This window comes from Callithrix jacchus, chromosome 10 (assembly GCF_049354715.1).
Source record: "Callithrix jacchus isolate 240 chromosome 10, calJac240_pri, whole genome shotgun sequence".
NCBI classification, from domain to species: Eukaryota; Metazoa; Chordata; class Mammalia; order Primates; family Cebidae; genus Callithrix; species Callithrix jacchus.
This window is the reverse complement of record NC_133511.1, coordinates 129,888,893-129,895,854: the sequence shown is the minus strand read 5'-3', so window position 1 is coordinate 129,895,854 and position 6,962 is coordinate 129,888,893. Positions and strand designations below refer to the sequence as shown.

At 63.0% G+C, this 6,962-nt stretch overlaps 1 pseudogene across 1 annotated transcript; it reads right to left on the bottom strand.

Annotated features, from left to right (window-relative positions):
- Positions 1-2,236: 2,236 nt before the first annotated feature.
- Positions 2,237-4,371, bottom strand: LOC128929018 (uncharacterized; annotated as a pseudogene). The gene is made up of 5 exons (XR_013523609.1): positions 3,548-4,371; positions 3,334-3,468; positions 3,125-3,239; positions 2,916-3,037; positions 2,237-2,842 (listed from the first exon to the last, which is right to left on the bottom strand). The product of XR_013523609.1 is annotated as an uncharacterized LOC128929018 (transcript).
- Positions 4,372-6,962: the final 2,591 nt, after the last annotated feature.

Genomic DNA, 6,962 nt, shown 5'->3' with positions numbered 1-6,962 from the left:
TGGGGGCTCGGCAGCCCCTCCAGGGTGCGGCAGGAGGCTCCCAGACAGAGCACTGCTGCAGGGTCCTGGGCCTGGGGCTCCCTGCCTGCTGCCTCACCCTGAGGTTTGGCCCAGAACGCTGCTCCCCTACCTCCTTGTCTCAGGGCCCAGGGCCCAGACCCCCTCCGGCACTCGGGCTACCCTGGTGGCATCACCCAGGAACTGCCCTAGGAGACCTGTTCTGAAGCAGGGAGCATAGAAACGCCGGCCGCCTGGAGGTAGGCAGTACCCCCGCGTGCACGTCCTGCTCTCCGAGGGCGGCCAGCCTGGATGCAGCCATGGGCAGTGCTGGGAGATGGTGGGGCCGCCAAGAGGCCTGTGTCTTCCCCAGCGGTGTGAGAAGGAGCAGCCCCGTTCCTATACAACTCCCAGGTGGAAACCCCAGAGTGAACATGTGTCCTTCTCACACCCCTGGGCTCAACTGTGGATGTGAGCAGTGTGCCTGTCCTCTCCAAGTGACCAGGAGTAGACAGCCCCTAGGAGCTGCCGCAGGTGACAAATGCCGGGATGGCCTGCCTTTCCCATGGCCCCAGTTCCCAATCGTCCTTCCCCAGGTGGGGATTTGAAGTGGGCAGGTAGGGTTTTCTGGGTGCCCTCTCCCCCTCCCTGCAGGTCTCCTGCCCGGCCACCTGGGGAAGCCGGCTGTAATCTCTTGAGCCCCCCTTTGCAAACCTGCAGAGCTGGGTGTTTATAGTAAAGGCCGTTTATAGACCTAAGTCTTGACATGTGATGGACGTGTTCCTTCATCCTGCCGGCAGAAACCCACTTGGGTTAGTCAAATTGGCCTGTAGGGTCAGGAAGATGAATGTGGCCTCACCCTGGGCTGGCCCCAGCGACCTCTGACCTCCTCTGTGAGATGGCGGCAGCCCGAGGGGCACCATCCCAGAGGCTTCGAGCACTCCCTCTCCAGACGCCTGCGTGCCTCCGAGGGGGCGACCGCACCCAGGTTTTGTACACAAGTGTGTACCTGGAAACCCTGGGTCTCTGACAGACCCCAGGGCCCACAGCCGGGTGGGGAGGGTACAAGAGAGGGTGCAGGGGGGAGACCAGACCCAAGGGGTGTGGGGAACCACCCTGCTCTTCCGCCCAGGACACTGAGACCCCAAGGCCGGCGGGCCGGCAGGGGAGGGGCGTCCCTAACCGCCTTCCTGTCTGTTCTTTGTCAGTCGGGGAGGAATTTTCCTGACAGCTCTGAGCACTGGGAATGGGGGTGGAGGGGAGGGGGGAGGGGGAAGGAATGGGGAGGTTGGGACCCCAGCCTTATTTCCTAAGGCTGCCCCGCGTTCCCAGCGCCTGTGCAGCGAGGGCCCAGGAGCTGGGAGGCCTGGCTGAGGCAGCTCCTGGCCTCTGGCCGCTGTGGGGACGCTGTCCCCAAACCCTGAGTGGGATGTCTTGGCACCCGGGGGCAAACCCCTGCACACCGGGGTTCTTGGGGCTCCAGCAGCTGGACCCCCGTGAAAGACCCCGTGCGCCCCTCACCCTGGGCCCTCCCACTCCTCCTCCCCGTGGCCATGGTCAACTCCTTCCTTCTTCCTCCCACTCCCCGGCCCCCTGAGCACCTCCGCCCCCAGGCCACCTGCATACTGAGAAGCCCACCAGCTCCCATCCCCACCCACTGGCTCCCTGTGGGGGTCCGTCCCTCTGGGGAGACACCCCACAGCCAAAGGGCAGTGGAAAGGGGACAATGAATGTCTGCATGGGCTGGGGGTTCGGGACCTGAGGGGTGGGGTCACCCAGAGCACCTTGTGGGCCTCCCAGAGCAGGCACAGCCAGCCCTTCCCCAGTCACCTAGCCCACGCCTCAGGGGTCTGGGCCAGCACCAAGGTTCATTCTGATGGGACTTTGGGGTGGCAGGAGGAACTCACTGGGGGTGCCTGATCCCTGCCTCAGAACCCAGGACCCCTCTGCCAGCCCAGGCCCCACTCTCTCTGTGGAGCCCCTGGCCCCTCCCCCACTGCCCTGCCTGGTGCCCGCCTGCCTTGCACCCCTGATGTCCACACCCCCTCTGCTCCCCCCACCTCAGGAGGCCTTCCCTGTGTGTGCTGTGCTGCACTCATCCCAGAATCCCTTACCCTGAAACCCCCACCCCCTTTTCATGTGCTTCCCCTCCTCCTCCCCCAACCCCCCCCATCCCACTCCAAGGCTGGCCTCCCCCACATTGGGCCCACAGCCCGGATTTCAAAGACCCCGAGACAAGTTGCTGTAACTGAGTTTATTGATGATGAGTCCAGGGCTCCTGCTGAAGCCCTGGTGGGGAGGGGCACAGAGCGAGATGGGGCCTAATGGAATGCTTCAAGGCTGCTCCTTGACGTGGGAGCCTGCAGACTAGGCGAGGGTGGGCAAGGCCTCACGCACACGACCCGCACACAGTCACCCGGCCCAGTTGGAGGGTGGCCGGGCCCCGGGCGGGCGCTCACCAAGGTGGCTCTCACTCACACACACTCGCACGGAGACTCAAAGCCATCTACACAACTCCAACCAGTGCAAATGACTTAGTGCAAATTAATTCAGAAGGGACAGGGGAACAGAGTTGTGGAGGCTTTGAATCTCTCAGGAAGAAAGACAGGAAGATTGGAAGCAGAGAGACAGAAGGATGAAAAAGAAGAAGAGGGAGGTGGTGGGACGGGGTCATCCCGCTGGAGGAGCTCAGAGCTGGGATGACGTGTTGGCTGGTGGTCAACCGTCCACGGCAGGGCGTGGCCACAAAGATGGAGTCGCTGGTGGGGGGTGGGTGCTGCGGGTGCCGCTGTTCTGATGGCATCTTTGGTGTTGGGTTGATGAGGTCTCGTTCCTTCAGCTTCACCTGCAGATTGCGACATGTGGGTCAGGGGGGCAGGGTGCTGGGGGCCTGAGGCTTTCAGGAGTGCGGGGCTCACCTTCCGAAGCCGATTCCTGAGTGAGGGTGTGCAGTGGTTTAAAGTGCGGTGTCCCGTTATCAGAGGTACTTGCAGACGTTTCCAGATTCAAAGGCCCAGGCGTGAGCTGGGTGGCACCATTTCTGTGGGTGGGGGAAGAGTGAGGTCCCACTGAGTTCCTGCAGCATGACCCCCAACCCCCCCAACAGGTGTGGCAGGAGGCCCCGCACCTTGCATTGTGTGGGTTCTGGGAGTCCAAAGACCGGCAGTAGTGCCGACCCCGTCGGGGAAGTCGAGGAAGAGACCCGTTTTTTGCCGCAGCCTGCTCCGCCAGCCCAAGATGTTCTGTAGAAGACAGAGGTGGGGGCAGTGAGATGGCAGCTCGGCCAGGCGGTCAGGGCAGGGCTGAGTCCCGAGCAGGGAGGGCGAACATGCTCACCAGGAAGGCCGGACGCGCCTCCTCTGTCCTCGCCGTCACTCCGGACCATGTCATGTCCCTCTCCACACGTCCGCCGGACCTGGCGTCCTGGCCTTCGGCGGCCGGTGGGCTCGTCCACCCCAGCTGGAGACCTGGCTGTGGGGAGGACAAGGAATGTGATGGCGGTGTGGGAAGGGCTGGGTGGAGGCTGAGGGTGGCAGGAGGAAAAACTCACCCTTGTCTCCAGCCCGAACGCCGAGGCACCGATCCCTGCTCCATTGCCGCCCGCGAGGCCCGCCTTGGCCACGGGCTCTGGAGGCCAGTGCCCCACGATCGCCGCCCGCTGTGCTCCTCACCCTGCCTGTGCCCGCCTCCCTCCTGAGAACACTCATTCACTCCCCCCCCGCCCGCCTCGCCTAGTCTGGTCTCGCCCCATGCCCTTGACTCCCCTGGATGCTGTACTGTCTGTCACGCCAGTCCCAGGGGCTGGGCGGTGAGGGCATACAGTGTCACCAAGTCCACTGTGGACCCTCTCCGCACCAGACCCTGGGCCGCAGTGCCTCATGGGAACGGCGCCCACGGGCGGGGCCCCTGCAGCCTCCTCGCTGCGTAATGTCCCGGGACCCCCCTCCCACGGCCGCTTCGCCCTCCTGGTGACATCCTGCTGCGGCTCCCCGAGCACTGCCTGCCTTCCCTCTCTCTCTCCAGCCCTCGAGGCTCTGGCATTGGCCTGAGAAGACCCTGCCGGAGCTGCCCCTGTGCCCTCTACTAAATGAATTACAGTGGGTGAGTGTGGCAGCTGGGGACCCCTCTGTCCTGTGTCCTCCACTTCGCTCCTGTCTGACCCCGGGCTGGGGTGCCACCCCACCTGCTGGACTCCTCGCTGGCTGCCTCTGTGCTCCCTCCTGCCCTCATGCTCTTTCTGCCTGGGATGGGCCCGCAGCCCCCCAGCCTCGTGCAACCTCGGCTCCCCCCGAGAAGATGTCACCTTTGCTAACTCTCCTGCCCCCTTTCTGCCCCTCTGCCGGGCGGGCATCTACTTCTCCTCGTTGGCCCTCGATCCCCTAAACCTCCTTCTTTCAGAAGGTCGGGGACACGAGGCCCGGGGAGGGGAAGGGACTCACCTGCCCGGCAGACAGGGCTCTCACCTGCCCGCTGCTGCCAGCTACGCCTCCGCTGCCCAGGCCCTGGGATCAAACCCTGCCCACCAGTTCCCCTCGTCCAACCAGCTGCCACGTCCTGAAAACCAAAAGTGACCGGGATGAATGTCTGGCTCCCCCTTCTCTCCAGCCCTAGCTCGGACCCATCACCCCCAGCCGATGTTGCCCTGTCTCCAGGACCCACCAGCCCTCCCCCGAGCTAGCCCTCCACCCATCACGCCTGCCAGACTCCAGATCCAAGGTGCTCCTTGGCTCCCACACACTCTCCTCCAGCGCCCCATCTTCCCTGGTTGCCCCTCGGTTCCCCGCTTCCCCAGTTTCCCCCGTTACCCCCCACCCCTCCCACCCTTCCCACCCCCTCCCTCACCCTGCTCCTCGGCCCTAGCCCGGGCTTTTTCTAACTGGGGTGGCCCCGCCCAGAATTCCCGCCCCTGCCCTACCGACCAATCAGAGCAGGGCCCTCCCGAGGGCCCCCGCGGGGCCCACCTCCGCCCTGGACAGTTCCAGCACACGTCTCCCTCACCCTGCACCCATCCTGGAATTCTCCAAAGACGGCCTCCCCACACCCCTACTTTGGCATCCGGAAACAAGGCCTGGCATCGCCCCTATCGGCTCCCTCTGGGTCAAGGACTTCTCCTTCCAAGACTGCGGCTCCCTCTCCCTGCACCCTGCACACACTTTGCACAGGACTGGGGGCCAGCAGTGTGTCCCTGAGGACTCAGATGGCACCTTCCTGCTACCACCACAGCTCAGACCTCAAGTTCACCCTAGGGGTCCTGGAAGTCCACGAGGTGTGGTTCCTGGGGAGTGGGGGGTGTTGAGGGGCAGAGGGAAGCTGTGGGCGCGGTGCCAGCCCCTCGCCCGATTCCGGTCCAGTGGTTCAGTTGTGCGTCACTGCGGCATCCGCAGGACAGAGTCCCCATAGCCCGCTGCGCACCCAGGTTTCCTTCGCTGCCACTTTCCCGTCTGAAGACCGCACGCTGCCCTGCCGGGCTCACAGCTCGTGGGCGCACTCTACTGACAAGTGGCCAGAGGCCTCACAGCCTCTCCCGGGCCCCCCGCGGGCACCACTGCTGGGAATGGAGTGAAGACCAGAGAGCTTTGACTCCCCCAACCACCCCGCTGAGGGTCCGGGGGTGACCACCTTGGCCTCTGGGGAGGGTTGTTGGGACCCTGCGGTCCATGGGGCTCACCTGAGTCTAGAGTATTGAAGCCATGGTGGCGGGGGGAACCAGAGCCAAGGGACCCAGAGTTCATGGTCCAACCACCCAGAAGGGCCTCTGGGATGTGGAAGGGCTGGCTGTGCCTTCAGCAAACCCTCTGCTCCTACGGCCCTCCCGGGAGGGGCTGGGTGCTGGCTTGCTGAGAACTGACTGCCAGGCTCTGTCGTGGGTGAATCCCAGCTTCAGGGTATGAAAATTCTCAGGCTTTCCCATGTATTTGACCCCTGTGTTAGGAGACCGAGGCAGACCCCTACATTTTGCCAAAAGTGGAGTCCAGCCTTGGTCACCTTCAGACTGTGATGTGAGTCACCACTGCCGCCTCCCGGCCACTTCTGTCTCCTCAGCTGCAATCGACTCTGCGCCATTGCTGGCAGATGGGTTGGTTGGGGATGGCACGCTAAACCCTGGGGAGACTCTGGAAATACAAATGTGCCAGTCAAGGCAGCTCCCCAGAGCCCTTGCTCCTGCTCCGGGTACTGCCCTGGAATCTCACTCCCAGCAATGCGCAGGCACAGGGAACACCAGTAGGGAAATGCACCTCTTCGCGGGACACTAGTGCCAGCCGGCAGGACGATCCCTGAGTGTGGAGCAGAGAAGCACACCCGCACCACAGAGCATGCTAACCCCATCAGGGTCCCTGCCCTGTCCCGATTCCACAAACCACGGGGTGTCTGCTGCACCCACGTTAGCGGATTATCTCCAGAAACACAAGGACCCTGGACCCCAGAGCTAAGCAGCAGTGGCACTCCCCACTCCTTAGCATCTGAAGCTTCTTAATTAGCATCTCAAACCTGCATTGAATGGGAATGTTAATGTCTGGCCACTAAGGGCTGAGGAGCTCAGAGTGTTCACTGGGGAAGCAGATGCCAGTTTAGTAAAAGGCTTGGATTTGGAGCTTAGAGCAGGATATGTGCTCTGGGATGGATGTAAGATTTCGGCAGAACATGCTGTGATCATCACGTTAGCAGGCATGACTTGAGTCCCATGACACTGAAGGGCTCAGAGTGTGACCTGTGGACACAAGGCTGCAGATACGGGGCTGCGGATGTGCGCCAACCTGAAGGCCTGGTGCAGCTCACATGAGTGTCCTATTCCCAGATGACCCCCATGAACTCTGCGGCGCCTGGCTTGGGTGACCCGGAACATTTCCACGGGCGAAACCCAGCTGGGGTGGGCTCGAGCTGTAATGTGTGAGTCTGCACTGCCGACGCACAGCCACTTCCAATTCCACACTTAGAACAAATTCCACGCCATCTCACGGGTGAGA